The following is a 17,110-nucleotide window of genomic DNA, read 5'->3' on the forward strand; positions in this document are numbered from 1 at the left end:
TTAGCTGAGGAAGTTCCTTCATTGACTTCTGTGGATGCTATGCAGCTAAAACCCTACTCAAAGCTCAGAAAAAAGTGTGCGTGTGTGTGAGAGAGAGAGATCGATCATGTCTAATATTCCCACCTGCACCATGGAATGATGTGAGTTTGGATCCTGAAGACTGTCTTTATCAAAGCCATTCTGAGGAATGAAGATGGGTATGTATTTTTCAAAGAGAGATGCATTTGAAAATCATTTTACTCTGGCCCTTATCCTTAACTCTGTATGGCTGGGCTGAATGTCAGCCCTTCAATTGCTCTGTACTCAGTCTCACTTTTTATTGTATTTCTAAGTGTCTCTTATCACTCACCATGGCATCTCAGCCCTCTCTCCCTTGTTCTGTACAAAATATCAAGTTACTTATGAAATCTCTTCGGGGTTCCCCCGCTCTTTAACTCTGTAATGCATTTGGGAAGGATATATAAAACTTGCTTACTATATACACGTCATCATATATCTTTAAGCAACGTGTTCTCTTTTGTTCTAGGCTCCCAATATGATGCCTATCACTGAAAGGTTTGGGTGTCGGTTATGTTCTCCCCTAAATCCACATTGATGTGGATAGTAACTCCTTGTTTCCAGTGAAACGACACTATGTCTTGTACCTAAATATGAAATACCTCGTGCTAGAGAAACTATGGCTATCCAGTAGGTTTGTAATGCTACAGCCCTGCACACAGAGTCCTGATCCTGATGGACATCTAGGGGCAGCAGCCTGGTATTCATAATACCATCAACAGAACACCCAAACCAGATCCCAATTAAGTTAATAAGAAACTATCAAAAAAGGTATTAGCTACAGGCAGGTTATTGGATTTTTCTACAGACAACATTGCACCACAAAACACATAGATCTAACTAGCATTTTTGTACTTCTGTATTTTAATATTCATTGGCCTTACCCATTACACAGCTGATCCTGTAAATGTGGTTATGACCATAAATTTAACTAAAAGTTAGCAGAGCATGGTATTAAGTCCTGCACATAAATGTAACAAGCATATCAAGATGATTTCTGTGCTGGTACAATACTTGAGTAGGGCAGAGCCTAAAGCGAAGAGCAACATATTATGTTTTACCTAAATTATTGGTGATACTTTCACTTTTGTTGAAAATATTTGTGTTTAGATAAAAACTCACCTTCTCAAAGCCCAGATTTCCTTCTGGTTGACCCCCATAATGGAATCCTAATGTTTATGACATCACATAGTATGATACCACAGAAATAACTGTGATGTCACAAGTATTACATGACTTCACTAGGATGATCAGTATTAAAAATACTTTAAAGTGAGCCCCTTGGTTTACAAAGAAATGCCTTTCTGATTATTCCAGCAGCTCCAGGAGACTCCATCTGAAACTTATGCTACATATAGTTCCTGCCCTCAAGAGTTTACAATATAAGTAGACGTGACAAAGGCAATATTAACATCCCCATTGGTACAACTGAAGCAGAGAGATTAAGTGACTTATCCAAGTCACAAAGGAAAGCTGTGGCAGAGCCAGGGATTGAACTCAAATCTCAAGTCCCAGTGCAGGTCATTAACAACGACATCATTCCTCCTAAGACCACAATTCCTCTCTTTAATCAATGAGCCAAAGCTACAAAGGAGAGTCTAACACAACTGTGAACAGAAACCAGATTTAGATTTTAATGGAATATTTTTAAAGTTTTCCCAAGTGACAATGTCTATCTTTAACATAACACTACTGACACTTCTCAAGATTCAGTTAATGTTCTTTTAGGGAATCTGCCCTACTTAAAATGCACTATTGGTTTTCCTCATTATTAGTGAGAGACCAAAGAAATCATTTTTTCCTACTCAACAGAACTGTAGGGGACTGCTCACTTTTGGCATCATGTCACATAAAGATGTAGTACAGAGCAACACGTTTAAAACAGCATCATTAGTCTTTCAGATTTAATTGTTTTCTACCACTTCTCTGAAGTTATCCTTAACGCTGCTTTTTCCTCTCAGTCACAGTATTGTTTCCACTGTTTAAACAGACAAAGAGGAGAATCCTGAAGCCCTTAGTCAGCCAGAACTCCCACTGAAGTCAATGGGATTGTTATTGGGTGAAGACTGCAGAATATGGCCCACACTGAACCCTGCAACCATAACTGAATGTCAAGGTTTGTTCAAACGATGTAATTGCCAGATGTGAGCCTAATTTTGAGGGGGCTTATCTGGAGTTACACTAACAAAGGTGAAGCAAAAAAGAGGATACATTTTGCGCAGTATCACAAACTTCTCATTTAAAACATTGTTTTTTAAAAAACAAAAACAAAACCCTGCAGACTGTTATGCCATCATTTTGGACCCAAATAGCAGTACGATCTTTTCATTAGGATTACTGTCTTCAAGCATCCAATGAAATTGGAGCCCCTTTGTACTTGAAGCTGTGCAAACACAATATACAGTCCTGCCCTGAAGAGCTTGCAATCTAAATAGAGAAGTCAGAAAAGCCATTATCTCCATTTTACAGATGTCCTGAGGCACAGAAAGATTTAAGGCCCCTAATTCAGGAAGGTACTCATCCCCATGCGGTCCCACTGAAGTAGGACAGACTACACGTATGATTGAAATTATGTATATGGTTAAGTACTTTGTTGAATTGGGGTCTAAAGATGGGGTTTTCAGATGCACTCAGGACTGATTTAACACTTCTCCCCTGAAGTTCATGGGAGTTTTGTGATTGGGTTCAGAGGAAGCAGACCGAGGCCCCTGCTGAGCCCTTATGAAAATTCCACCCTAAGAATTTGCCCAAGGCTACACTTAAAGTCTGTGACCTTGGGAAATTGAATCTGAACCCCAGCCCAATAATGCCTTAACCAGATCACCCTTCTATCTCCCACCTCCTAAGGGATTTGAATGATCTGAACTTTCCATACCAGCAAAAGAATCCAAGGACAGGAGAGCAGATTTTCTATAGCTGTGATATATTTTCTTAATACAGTTCGCTTATGATTTAGATCAATGTGAACTTGGCTAATCTGCATTTGTCTTGCTACAAAATTAATTAATGACTTATCCTTTGGAAGGATGGAGTGGACTGATGTAGAAAGCTGGAAATCATGTGAAAAGTATACAACCCTTAATTTAAAAATACTTTTAGGAGAGCGCTCTTAGAATTCTTGAGCTATTGAAAACAAGTATCGACCATTTTGGCACACTGATCGATAGGAACTATACCAACTGAAGACTACTGCATTTGTCAGCATATAGTCTGTACTGCTGCTGCAGCTCATAATGAGATTTCATTTTACAGAGCCCTGCTTTAGCAGCCTAGGCCAGTAACCAATTAAAACACAAGTCTCTGTAGGCCAAATTCTGTCCTCAGATAAGAATGCACAACTCCCACTGAAGTCAGTAATGCTATGTCTATTGTGCTACTATGCTATGTTTACAGATGCAGCTGCACCGCTGTAAGATCTCCCGTGTAGCCACTCTAAGCTGACAGGAGAGAGCTCTCCCATTGACATAATTAAGCCACACCCAAGAAGTGGCAGCAGCTAAATTGACATAATTAAGCCACACCCAAGAAGTGTCCGCACCGGCACTTCCAGCAGTGTAACTTATGTCAGCCAAGGGTGTGTGTTTTCATACCCCTGAGCAACATAAGTTTTACAGACGAGTGTAGACATAGCTAAAGTCCGTTCCTCACTCGCACAGTTTTTAATCAAAAGGATTAACTGCATGAACTTCAGTGGATTTACTCCTGCTCTACACTAGTGTGGGAAGCAATCAGGGCCCAGTGAATCCAGGGGACAGAATTTGGCTATATACACCTTGAAATTTAAAACACTATTAGAGATCAACTGCAAACGATTTAAGAAAACAATGTAAGTCAGCATAAAGACTGCCACTTCATTCATAACTTATATCCTGATGTGCCTACACGCTGATCTCAGAACAGCGGGAACATTCCATTAGTAAGAAACAAATCAATAGCCAAACTGCCTCAGACATCCCTTAACCAGGTAACAGATGACCTTTTCCCTAGGAATTTCAATGTATGCCCAAAGGGGCTGACAGCTGCAGAAGAATTCAACAGGATGCTGGACTAGATCGACCACTTGTCTGATCTGGTGTGACAATTCCGGTCTTCCATGTTTAGGCACCTAAATATGCAACATAAGAACTTAAGTTTGGGCACCCATTTTTTTAATGCGCCAGGACACCTATAGTAAGATTTGAATATTTTTATTTAGGACTTTGAAACTCAAGAGGACAGTTGGTGTCAGTCTTTGGGAAGTGTTATTACAATGAGCCTGGGAGCTTAAATTCATAACTTTGCTAAACACTTAAAATTATGGTCTCAATAAAGATGCTGGATTTATGGTTTATTACATCAATCTGTGGCCCACTAATCCTCCTGTTTTGGTCTATGATTGCAGAGATGTTAACAGGCCACTTAACATGTATTCGCAAAAAGAAAAAGAGTACTTGTGGCACCTTAGAGACCAACCAATTTATTTGAGCACAAGCTTCCGTGAGCTACAGCTCACTTCATCGGACCTGAAGACCACCTCCATGTTGAAAGTTTGTCTCTCACCAGCAGAAGTTGGTCCAGTTAAAGATCTTCCCTCACCCACCTTGTCTCCAACATCCTGGGACCAATACAGCTACACAATACCTACAACTACTTATAACCTGACCGGTGGCATAGCTGAGAACAAGCAGACAATCCTATATATTCATCTGGCAAAGGGAGCAGGATATTCTCAGTGCAGCGTTCTCGACTCTGGAACTTATTCCCCCATTGTTCTGATAGCCCAACTTTGTTGACCTTCAAGGCCAGCTGCAAGGTCTGTTTATCCAGCCTTTCTGCAAGGTGTTGGGGTGAGTTGGTTAAGTGCGAAGGATTTGGTTCTTTTTGGGCTGAGGAGGAGTATTTTACTGATGGCAATGGGTAAAACTAAATGAAGATGCGTGTGTATTTTTAAAAAAATTGTCCATTCATATAGATTTTCAAGACAAATCTATTCTACGGTTATTTCATTGTGTACAATAAATTCCTCTCATAAACCTCCAATGAAGTGAGCTGTAGCTCACGAAAGCTCATGCTCAAATAAATTGGTTAGTCTCTAAGGTGCCACAAGTACTTCTTTTCTTTTTGCGAATACAGACTAACACGGCTGTTACTCTGAAACCAGTCATTTAATAGTCTCACATGTTGTACTGCACCATGAAAATTAAGAAACATTCCAACAGTACAGACTGCTAGCAGAGACAGTCAATGTACCAAGAAAAATAATTAAAGAATCTTGGCAGCTTGAACTCAAGTACTGCAAATGTGCTAATTGCTGGTCAGCTGAAGTCAGAGCAGCCTACCTGCAAATGAATAGTTCAGCATGTTGAAATGTCAAAAATCACAGTGAGAATGGTAATAGTAGGGATAACAGTGGATATTGCAAAAAGAAAAGGAGGACTTGTGGCACCTTAGAGACTAACCAATTTATTTGAGCGTGAGCTACAGCTCACTTCATCAGATGCATCATGGATATTGCATTATGCATGTTACAAAGGCATTTCATTTCCTGGAGAAGCTTGCCACAAATACAGTATCGGTATAGCTTACTGATTCAGAGCTGTGTTCCTAACTGCAGGACTGGCTTTCTAACACTGAAGCAAGTCAGACAAAAACTGGCATGAATTAATCCATCCCACTCTCAAAATATACATCAGTTTCTCAAGATTCTAAAGCAAGGTCTTCTGGGTACTTCGGTTCCTAAGGGCATTTTTTTAACCCCTTAAGGGGCCTGGTCTTATATTTCTTGCACATGGAATTTGAGTGTGCAGAGAAAGCAGAATCAGACTCAAAATGTACACATACAGCTCTTATTAGTACTGAAGTTGCACATACATTAAGAGAAAAACCATCGGTTTATACAGAAACCTATGAACTACTGCTACTTATCTGTGCTATTAAAAGACACCTACATGGTTTAATTTACTTAAGAGCTCACATGGGTCATCATGTAAAACAATCTTTGAGCAGGTGTTTTAAACCTCAATTATATCTGCATTAAAAATTTCCAATTAGTACAGAAATAAAATCTGATAGGGGCTATCAAAGTCAAAAATACAGGCGGACACAGAGCTGTGCAATGAAATTAAACAAAAAAAAACCTCACCCATGAACTGACTTTTCAAGAATGTGCACAATGAATGTTAAACAAATATCTTAAGTGTCCCAGCACTTCATACTCAGCTGTGTGTAGTGACTTAAAACATTGTGAGCTAGTAACATATGAATCAACTCACACTCATTAAAACAAGGTAAGCAGGCTTGTAGCACTCCCAAGGCAGTTGAGTCAATACAATATAATTGTGGAAATGAAATAAATCCCTATCAGCTATGCAAAACCCTTGCAAAGCACTCACCAGACATGAATGTCAATTGACATACCTGAGCTATGAGATAATGCTAGAATCCAGCATTTCATCACAATGCTGAAATGTTAATCACATCTCAAAATAAAAACACTTTAATTTCACTATTAAAATCAGAATCGGGGAATTCATTCAAACAAGTTACTGCCTTAACATACATTTTCTGCAGCTGATAAGTGATTATGGCTGAACACCAAGGCTTAATACTGCTAGTGCTCATTCTGACCAATGATTAATCCCATTAAGTAACTCAAGTGGTTGCTCATACACAGTGGCTCTTAACCCTCCTACACAGACATCTGAATAACCTTCAAAAATGACACCAAAAATGGGGTATGAAGTAGTGGGGGAAGTCTATATTATAGTGGCTTTAAATTAAACCCTCAACGTTTAAAATCTGCAACAAGTGTGCTTTGTTACTTCACAGTGATCCAGAGGTGGCATCATTTGCCAAGCAGAGAAAGGTAATTTTAAATAAAAACGATCCCTGAAAATTTGTAACACTTGAGAGAAATAACCTCATTCGAAAAGCTCCCAAATTATCATGGGTGCTACTGAGATTTCCCAGCTGATAATTAACTCATTGCCTCCCAGTCACCTTTGTACCTACAGTTGCAAATATTATTCAAATGTTACCTGGTATTCCGTAGAGGATGAGTGCTAAGAATTCCCACCTAATTTACATTTAAGACTTTTCTGAAGTTCAAATGGACCTGGAGCATAGAGAAAAGACTGAAGTGGTCTTGCCAGCTCAGCGCTTAAAAAGGGAGGCGAATTAAGTCAGGCTTTGCAGCTTCCCAAAGAACAGTGTGGGATCCTTCCGTAATAACCAGGCAGAGGATGTGAGGAGACTTGAAAGGAACTGCTGGGGACCCCCAGTGGGAAGGCGCTGTGCGGGGGCTGTATGAGTGAACTCCACAGGATCCTTGTTGCATGGATTTCATTAGCTAGCCTTCCTCCCCAGGCTACTCCCTCCAACCCTGTAAAACGCTAAGAGAAAGAGCTGGCTGGCGAGTGCCCGCAGCAGCAGGGAAACACGCTGGTGCAGATTAAATCGCAGGGAGTGTTTGACATTCCGCACCCATGGAGGGTTCAGTCACTGGCAGCTCCCCTCTCCCTCGGCGTCACTGCATCCAGCCATGCCCCTGCCAAGGGCAGCAGCTGCTCTCTCCGGGCTCTGCTCCCCCGGTTAGCCCCTCTTTCATCTGGGCCCCCCACCGCCCTCCTATGGCCGAGCCAATCACACAGAAAGGACCCTGCCCCTCAACAGCACCCCCCCCCCACGCCCTCGCCCCCCAGCACAAACCGAACCAGCTGCAGAGAAACACAGCCCCCCAGGGGCGCCTGCCTTCCTCCAGCCCAGCCCCGCTCCCTCCAGAGCTGCGGACCCCACTTGCAAACCGCCCCCCGCCCTTTCCCCTTCCAGGCAGGCCTGGAGGTCACAGCTAAATGCAGCCCGCGGAACTTCCTCCCGCTTAAGCCACGCAATATTTGCACCCCAACGCCCGGTGCTGTTTGTTCCCCCCGACGCGACGGACCCTGCGCTGTTCATGAAGCCCTTACAACCCCCCCCCCGGAACACACCCCCGCCCCCCCACCCCGCAATATCCAGACCGCGCCCCCTCCCCGAAACAATCGCCCCAGCACCCCGCCACTGACCGCTCCCAATGCCCAGCCCCCGACAACTCCGGCCACAAGCCCTGCCTTACTCCCCCGGCGCCCACACAGCCGCCCGCCCTGCGGCATGGAGTCCCGTGGCCCGCAAGCCCGCCCCGGCTGCGTGGGGCCGCAGCAGCCACCCGGGGCCAAGCCCCCCACCCGGGGCATCCCGCTCCCGCCCTCTGCGGGGGCCGCTTTTACCCTCCCCGCGCACCCAGCGGGGGCCACTTACCCGGGCTGCAGCCCCCGCGGCGAGGGTGCAGCGCCAGAGGTGCCCCCGGAGGCTCCAGCTCTGGCTCCGGGAAGCCCGTCAGCCAACTGCGGCAGCCCCCTGCGCGCCTGGGGGGGGCGGGCGGGCGAGCGCCCCTCCCCGCGCGGCGTGCCCCGAAGGCCGCCAGCCCGCTGCCGCCTCCCCGCGGTCCCTCCTCCGCGGCTGCCCAGCCAGCAGCCTCGCTGCGCCGGCCGAGGGGCGGGCTGGGGCTGCCGCCCCCGCGAGCCGCCCGCTCAGGCTCCCCCCAGCCTCCCGGCAGGCTCGGGCCCGGCGAAGGAAAACCCACGTCCACCTCGTACCTGGGGAGTCTCAGGCCAGGGCTACTGCAGGGTGGAAGAAAGTACAGGGAGCTGTTAGGTGTGTTTCAAAGCTAAAGCCTACCCTAGAGCTGGGATGACACGGGATCTTTGCCGCAGGGAACTGTGTTCCCCCATCTGTCTGCATCCAGCTGGTCTCCCTTGTTTTATAATTAGGATATCTTCCCCCCCCGCCCCCCAGGTCTAGTCCACACTACTGCAACTTCCCGGCTCCCTGTCCCAACCGAACTAGAGCTAGCTGGGTGTCAAGCTGCCATCCCACACTGTCCCCAGAGCACCCGAATCGCACCCTATGCTTGCAGCATAGACAGAGCCTTAGTTTTCTTTGGGAGAAGGACCAGTTTTTTGTTCTGTGTGTTTACAGTGCCTAGCACCCAGGAGTGCCGCTCTAGGGCGGGGTCTCTTAGGTACTCATACAGAATAAACTAAATTGCAGGATGAGAATACATTGGGGGCAAGATTGAGCCTTTAGGCTCAGACCTGAGGAAGGGGTAGTTGAACTGCAACACCCCTAAAGGCACCTTGACTCATACACCCCTCAAAGTAGAGGTTCGGCTCCTGCTTTCTTCAGGGTACAGAGCGGGAAGTTGTAATTTACTGCTAGTATGGGTCATTCACATCTCTCCCCTCCCACCGCCCTACATACACGCTGGCTCACATGTATTGTCAGTAAATAGGACAGATAGAACCAAGCCTGTACCCTTCTCTATCCACCTGATTGTGGTGGGGAGTAGGTGGGCGCACAGTCCCTGCCTTCTCTTTTCTGCCTGATAGCTCACACAGGTTTATAAGGGGAGGTCTTACGCCCCTGTGTAACTGCAGGCCAAGTTACGACATGTGGGTAAACAGAGGAATAGACCCGCTCTTGTGGGGAACTTTCCTGGCTTCTGCACTACCCCGGTGAAGTGGGCTAGGAAAAGGATCTGAGTCCTAGCTCCCACTTCCTTTACCCAGTGGCCTCCCTGCCCTTGAGGACTCCCCTTCCACTCTCCTGTCTGGCAGAGTCCTCATGACCCCAACAAGGCTGGGCCCAGGGTTCCTGCGGGGCTCGACCTCCAACCTTGCTGTGGTCACCTAGGACAGGGGCTAGGGTGTCCCCACTCCAGGGTGTTCTCTCTGCCCTGGGCACTTCTCTGGCCCACTGACCATTACCTACAAGTTAAAGCAAATGCAAGTTATTTAATCAACAATTAATTTTAAAAAGAATAAGGAAAAATGGGAAAGGTTAAAGGAAACACATCACCCCGCTCTGCGGCAGGGAACATCACAAACAGTGTCTCTGGAATGTCCGGGCAGTTCACAGTCTGCTCCTTGTAAGGCCCAGGCCTTCTTCTCAGGCCCTGGCTGTGCTGCAGGGATGCTGGGGGTTGGACACTTGCTCTGGTGGTGGCCACACGCTCCCAGGCTCTAAGTGGCAGGACCCTTCTTCCCAGTGTCGCCCCCCCCGTCGGGGTTACGATCCAAGCCTGGCCTGCAGAGCCCCTTGGCTGAGGCATCTCCCTGTGCTGGGCCCACTGCCCAGGGTCCCCCCAGCTCCAGCCCCAGCTCCACCACTCGGTCTCTGCACAGCTGCTGCTGCTCTGCCTCCAGCTCCCTGGGCTGCTTCTCTGGCCCCTCTGCCTCGGGTTGCTGCAGCTCTGCTCCCAGGACAGGTCTGCTCTGCAGGCTGCTTCTGTGACTCTGCTCCCAGCACTGACCTGCTTCCTGGGCTGCTTCTCTGGCCCCTCTGCCTCTGGTTGCTCCAGCTCTGCTCCCAGGACAGGTCTGCTCTGCAGGCTGCTTCTGTGACTCTGCTCCCAGCACTGACCTGCTTCCTGGGCTGCTTCTCTGGCCCCTCTGCCTCGGGTTGCTCCAGCTCTGCTCCCAGGACAGGTCTGCTCTGCAGGCTGCTTCTGTGACTCTGCTCCCAGCACTGACCTGCTTCCTGGGCTGCTTCTCTGGCCCCTCTGCCTCGGGTTGCTCCAGCTCTGCTCCCAGGACAGGTCTGCTCTGCAGGCTGCTTCTGTGACTCTGCTCCCAGCACTGACCTGCTTCCTGGGCTGCTTCTCTGGCCCCTCTGCCTCTGGTTGCTCCAGCTCTGCTCCCAGGACAGGTCTGCTCTGCAGGCTGCTTCTGTGACTCTGCTCCCAGCACTGACCTGCTTCCTGGGCTGCTTCTCTGGCCCCTCTGCCTCTGGTTGCTGCAGCTCTCCTCCCAGGGCAAGTCTGCTCTCTCAGGGCTGTGCCTCTGGCTTTGGGGCTGCAGCTCTGCTCCCAGCACAGGGTCTGCTCTCTCTGGGCTGCTTTTCTGGTTCCTCTGGATCTGGCACAGCTCTGCTCCCCCACTCAACTTGGGCCCCTGCTTTCTCCTTAGCTCGGCCCCACTTTGTCTGACCCTGGCAATTCCAGCTCACACAGAGGACGGGACCTCCCTGGCCTCCTGACTCCCTGATTAGCCAGCCCGCCCCGTCATTCAGGCTGACCTGGAGCATTGGCCTCTCCCCATTGTTCCTGGGGGCTGTCAGTCTCAGGGTCCTGATTCCCCATCGACCCTTCCCCCTTTTTAGTACTGGGAGCTAGCCAACCAAAACACCCCCACTGAATGTTAGTAAGGGGCAACAGTCCCCTTACATGTGCACAGGTACATGAGGATCACAGACAAAGATGCTGTTGGGGGAAGATAGATAAGAAACCTCAGATGTTGCCAACTGTCGTGACTATATTACAAATCTTGCAAGATTTGGTGTTTTTCTTAACGCTGCACCTGCTGGGATCATAGAATCTCAGTTTTCATTAAAAAAAAAAAAAACCAAGTAAAGTAGTAAGTTTCTAGCACTTGCGCTTGGAGAGAAAAGCTTGACAACATGATGCAAGTGTGCCCTAAAGGCTTAGAAAGCAGAAAGTGAATAAAAAGAACTCAAAAGAAAATGGTGACCTTTATAAGAGCTGAAGATGCTGCAACTCCAAAGAGATTAACATATTTCTGAATCTTCAGTACAGCACCTCCTGCCCCATCTTACTGCCCCTGTACTGAATTAGATTTAATTGTATAAGTTCAACATGGAGTTTTGTTTTGTTAGCAGAAGCAATATAGCAAGTAACCCTGATGCTGTTTTGATTTTTTTTTCTTTTACTTCTTACAGCAGGGAAGCATTTAATTAGTATTAATGAGGCAGGGCACAGATAATACACCACAGGAAGTCAAGTAATATTTCAAAACAGATATTTTAAATGAGTATTGCCTATTGCTTGTAATTTGCATTTTTAACAGTTACAACCCCAGAAGAAAATTATGCCCTCCCTTCATTAATAATGGAATCGTTTAATGACACCCTAGAGTCTAATTTCAGTGAAGCACATTTTGTTCACATGTACAATTATACCAAGAATGTACCTTCAGTTTTGAACAACTCTGCTGGGCAGGGAGGCAGACCCTTAAAATGGGGAATATGTTGGGAAAATCTCAAAGGAAGAAATTCTTTCAGTCCAACTATTGGAAGGCCCAGTATTGGGCTGAATACCCAAGGATGGGAAAATGCTCTTGTCATAAATATAAAGGGAAGGGTAACCACCTTTCTGTATACAGTGCTATAAAATCCTTCCTGGCCAGAGGCAACATCCTGTTACCTGTAAAGGGTTAAGAAGCTCAGCTAACCTGGCTGGCACCTACCCAAAGGACCAATAAGGGGACACGATATTTTCAAATCTTGTGGGGGAGGCTTTTGTATTGTGCTATTTATTTACGTGTTGTTCTCTCTTGGGATTGAGAGGCCAGGCAGAAATCCATCTTCTCCAACCCATCCTAATCCAAGTCTCCAATACTGCAACCAGTATAGGTAAGCCAGGCAAGGCGGATTAGTTTATCTTTTGTTTTATGTGAATTTTCCCTGTGTTAAGAGGGAGGTTTATTCCTGTTTTTTGTAACTTAAGGTTTTGCCTCGAGGGATTCTCTATGTTTTGAATCTGATTACCCTGTAAGGTATTTACCATCCTGATTTTACAGAGGTGATTCTTTTACCTTTTCTTTAATTAAAATTCTTCTTTTAAGAACCTGATTGATTTTTCATTGTTCTTAAGATCCAAGGGTTTGGGTCTGTGTTCACCTGTACAAATTGGTGAGGATTATTATCAAGCCTTCCCCAGGAAAGGGGGTGTAGGGCATGGGGGGGGGAGATGTCTCCAAGTGGTCTCTTTCCCTGTTCTTTGTTTAAAACACTTGGTGGTGGCAGCATACTGTTCAAGGACAAGGCAAAGTTTGTACCTGGGGGAAGTTTTTAACCTAAGCTGGTAAGAATAAGCTTAGGGGGTCTTTCATGTGGGTCCCCACATCTGTGGCCTAGAGTTCAGAGTGGAGAAGGAACTCTGACAGCTCTATTTGTGACTCATGGGGTTATGGAAGGCCCTGCATGCTCTGGCCTAGTGTGCAGGGCAGCACTGTTCTGCAGTCTTCATGGAAGCCATGGAGGTGCCCTTGTGTAACAGTAGTTTCAGTCAGGCTTTGGGAAAAGTGGATCTCAGACCTACGTGGGGGTAGGGGGTAAAGGGGATGGGGACCACATCCACAAAGGCTGCTGCAGCCTTGACCGTGATAGAGTAGCTATAGTAATCTGTTGTAGGGATGGGGGGTTAAGTCTTGGTTTACTTCTCACTAAGAAACAGGGACCTCTTTTCTCAGGTCTTCTCCCATTACAAAAGGAAAGGAAATGTGGCAATGAAACGTGATGCCTTATCTGTTCGTCTCCATCCACAATTTTCAGTGAGGAAGAGGAACGGGTTTTTCTTGTAATGCAGATTTAAAAAGTCTTAAATTAGCAGCCAGAAAGTTGGAGATTAGAATCTTCCCCCCCAAGCTCAGACTGACATGCTGATAATTTGAACGAAGGAACACACAGCTGTGCAGTACTACAAGTATGAAAGGAAAATGGAACTTCTGGCTGTTCTCTGTGCATTTCCTAAGAGCCCAATGAATTCAGTGATCCGGTCAGTTAGTTAGCATAAGTGCTGTGGGAAACTTGGAGGTCACATTCATAAATGCTTTATATTCAATACAAGGGTGGAATACTTATTACAGAGAAGCAGTATGGTCTGGTGGATACTGAACAGGCGTGTGAGGCAGGAGCCCTATTCCTGGCTCTGTCATTAACCTACTACATGACTTAAGGAAAGTCACTTTCTCTTCTTGTCTAGTGAGATAAAAGACAGTCCCTGCCCTGAAGGTATTACAATGTGTTTGTACAGCTCCTAACCTCACTAGGGGCTCAGTCTTGCTAGAGGTCTCTATGTCCTGCCCTATTACTAAATTTTAATTGCTACATTCCTCAGATGGCTAAGAGGCTCACTTATAAATATATATCCATCTTACTGCATGTTTGTATCACATAAAAGCCTGATCATGCAACCAGGTACAAGTAGTCCCATTGACTTCAGTGTTGTGCAAGTAGTGAACTGTTTCATCAACCATCAAGTTACAAACCTAATCCTACTAATACTTACTACAGCGTGTGGATGTGTAAACAGTCCCAGAGTGGAGAACTATTCATAGTGGAATCCAGCAGAATGAAGTTACTGTATTCTGCACTTGACATCAACATGAAATCATGTTTTCTACTCTTTCAGTGGGCAGTCCCACCATTCAGCCCTCAGCTTCCCTCTTCCTCCAAAACAAATAAGTCAGCCTACCCACGCACTGTAAGAAATCTATAACACATGTTATGTGGCATGATATGAGTTTTACTGCACCTTGTTTGGGAACAGTTGCATACCTCACTCATGGCAATTCCTAATTTTGGGTAATACAGTCATCACAAATCCATACCAATAAAAGTTATGTACATCTCTGCACAATTCCACCCCAGCCTGTATCTCTGCTATGCTAAAACGCTTCAGGAGCATTTCAAGTGTAGACAAGCACAGAGTGTGACAGCTAAATACCAAGCGGAACAGACTGTTCACTCATTTGCTTAACCCATGTTGCAAGATACCATTCAAGGTGAAGTGGGTAGTTAACACATTGCAGTCATAGGACAAAGGAGGGCTAGCGGGTTATGTGATGTTATAGTCAGCCGTAAATCCAGAGTCTTTAGGGAATCCATGATTTTTAGTGTCTAGCAAAGTTATGAATTTAAACTCCTCTTTTTAAGGTGTGGTGCAGCTTTCCTTTGAGAATGAGGACTGTCAGCTATGGAATGATTATTTTATGAGAAGTGTTCACCCACAGGTGATATGGTGCTTTTGTCTCATTTTTCTGAGAGTTCATTCTAGAGCCTAGTGATGGTCTCTTTTCACTCAGTTATTGGACCATTTAGTGCACTGGATGAGATACACCATATGTTGTGATAGGCCTGTGTAGGATGCATGGCTCTTGAAAGATGTGTGTGGGGAGGGGAGGATTGATTATTGTAGCTGTGGTAATAGGTCTGCAGGTTTTGCATTTGTTGTAGCAGGGGCTGGTGCCACTTTAAGTTAGTGTTTCCCTCTGTGTGGAGCTTGCTTCTGATGAGGTTGGGGTGAGGTGTTTGAAGGCCCGAAGAGGGGGGTTTGGGAAAGATTTCTATCTGGATGGGATCACCATCAAGTATGGGTTGTAATTGTTTAGTGATATCCTCTGTGGATTCCAGTGTGGGGTGGTCCATGACAATTTGAGGTGTGGGTTTTTTTTTCTTAAAGCAGGTTCTCTGAGAGCATTTGTGTGTCTTGTTCCATGATGGGATCTGCTTCACTTTGTTTGGTGAAGGCTGTTTTGAATGTGTGACATTGTGTATCTTGGACTTCCTCAGAGCATATTCTGTGTATAAAAGATATTACCTCACCCACCTTGTCTCTAATCCTGGGAACAACACGGGTACAACTCTATTTAGATTGTAATTTTTGTGGGGCAGAGACAGTCTTTTTATGATGTGTGTTTACAGCACTTAACACAATGAGGCACTGATCCCTCATTGGGACTGTTATGTTCTCCAAGTATAAATAATAATGAGAGTTGAGTTAGAGTGTACTAAAGTGGTGGTTCCAAGATTAAGGGTCACCATGAGGGAAGGTGCAGATGACAGAAGTAATCAAAAGGGGCAGTTATGGACCTTTGGCAGAGGCAAGTAGGGAAAATGACAGGAAATGAAAGGGGAGGCTTGTAGGAACTAACAAACTTCAATTGACTTGAAGTGTAAGTTATTGCCTCTATTTGGTGCAAAAAGTGAGGGGGAAAGCCACTTAGAGGCTTTGAAGAGAGTTGGGATGTGCTTAGAGTAGCATGCAAGCTAGATTTGAGACAGTATTTTGGATGGATTGAAGTCCAGATGAGAGGAGACTGCAGGAGTCAAGGTAAGATAGAGACCTTAGTGATCAAAATGGAGAGGAACAGGTGGATTTTGGAAGAGGGGTAGCAGAAAAACTGGCAGGATTTAATGCCAGAATGTGGGATGAGAAGGAAACTGCATTACAAGATAAGAAAATGGCTAGGCTGAGGAACAGGGAGGTTATCAAGTCAACAGCAGTAACATAGAAAGGAGAAAAAGGGAGAAAAATACAGGTATGACATGGGATGGGAGGGAGGTGAAAGAGGGGTTTATTTTGTGCCATTTTAATTTTGGGATGGTGGTAGGGCATCTAGGAAGACTGAGGCAAGTGGAGATGTGAGGCGGAATGGAAGGGAAGACTATGAGGTGGAGAGGTAGATCAAGAATTTATTAATATAGGGGTGATAGGCAATAGCTGAAGCAGTGCGACCAGATGACGTTGGCCAAGGATAGAGTGCAGAAACAAAACCCTGAGGGATACTGACAGGATGGAGGGCCAGAGGAGAAGGAGACAGACAGAAGTTGGAGGTAGGCCTTTTAAATAATGCAGATGTGGCTGCATAATAGACCATTCAGACAACATTTTTGGTGGATGAGCTCGGATACCTGCCCCTGTAGAGGCATTGTTCACCTTTACATTGCACAGACAGAGGGTAAGGGAGCCCGTTCTGTTGCAGGAGCTGGTTTCACCACACTGAAGAGAAGAGGTGCTTATCTTACTAATTGTATTCATTCTATTAGATTTGAGAAATGAGGGACTTCAAAACCTTTTGTATCCAAGGGAATTCTTACATTTACCTCCACCAGCATGGAAATAAAGACTTAGGGCTGCAAGTTCTCAAGACCCTCATAGGTTTAAATATTTGCAATACCATGCCTGTAATCTATGAGTAAAAAAACCATCCATTGATCATGGAATATTTATCCTTATTGTAACCAAAGGATAATTTTGATTCATCAACATCAATGTTGCTGACCTTGGCCATAAGAGGAAAGACAGTCACACAGGTTAACTGATTCTACATTATTTATCTCTTTAAAGATGATCAGTAAGACCCTTAATATCGTATTTTTTAAAGTGCTAAGTCATATTACTAACCTTTTCTGTCTCCATGCTGCTAAACTCCAATACCTTTAAAGCTCCTGAATTTTACAT

At 45.5% G+C, this 17,110-nt stretch overlaps 1 protein-coding gene across 6 annotated transcripts in view; it reads right to left on the bottom strand.

The window, feature by feature from the left end:
• PALM2AKAP2 (PALM2 and AKAP2 fusion) overlaps positions 1–17,110 on the bottom strand; it is a 396,876-nt gene that overhangs the window by 139,085 nt on the left and 240,681 nt on the right. Inside the window, exon 1 of one of the 6 annotated variants that reach the window (XM_084628551.1) lies at positions 8,329–8,442. The exons of 4 other annotated variants lie outside the window; for them this stretch is intronic. The gene's annotated coding sequence lies outside the window, so the exon portion shown is untranslated. Of the gene's footprint in view, positions 1–7,073; positions 7,521–8,328; positions 8,443–17,110 lie in introns of those variants that run through there. One more of the 6 variants, XM_084628552.1, reaches the window with a different exon arrangement.

Source organism: Lepidochelys olivacea (assembly GCF_965140295.1).
Source record: "Lepidochelys olivacea isolate rLepOli2 genome assembly, chromosome: 5".
Lineage (NCBI taxonomy): Eukaryota > Metazoa > Chordata > Testudines > Cheloniidae > Lepidochelys > Lepidochelys olivacea.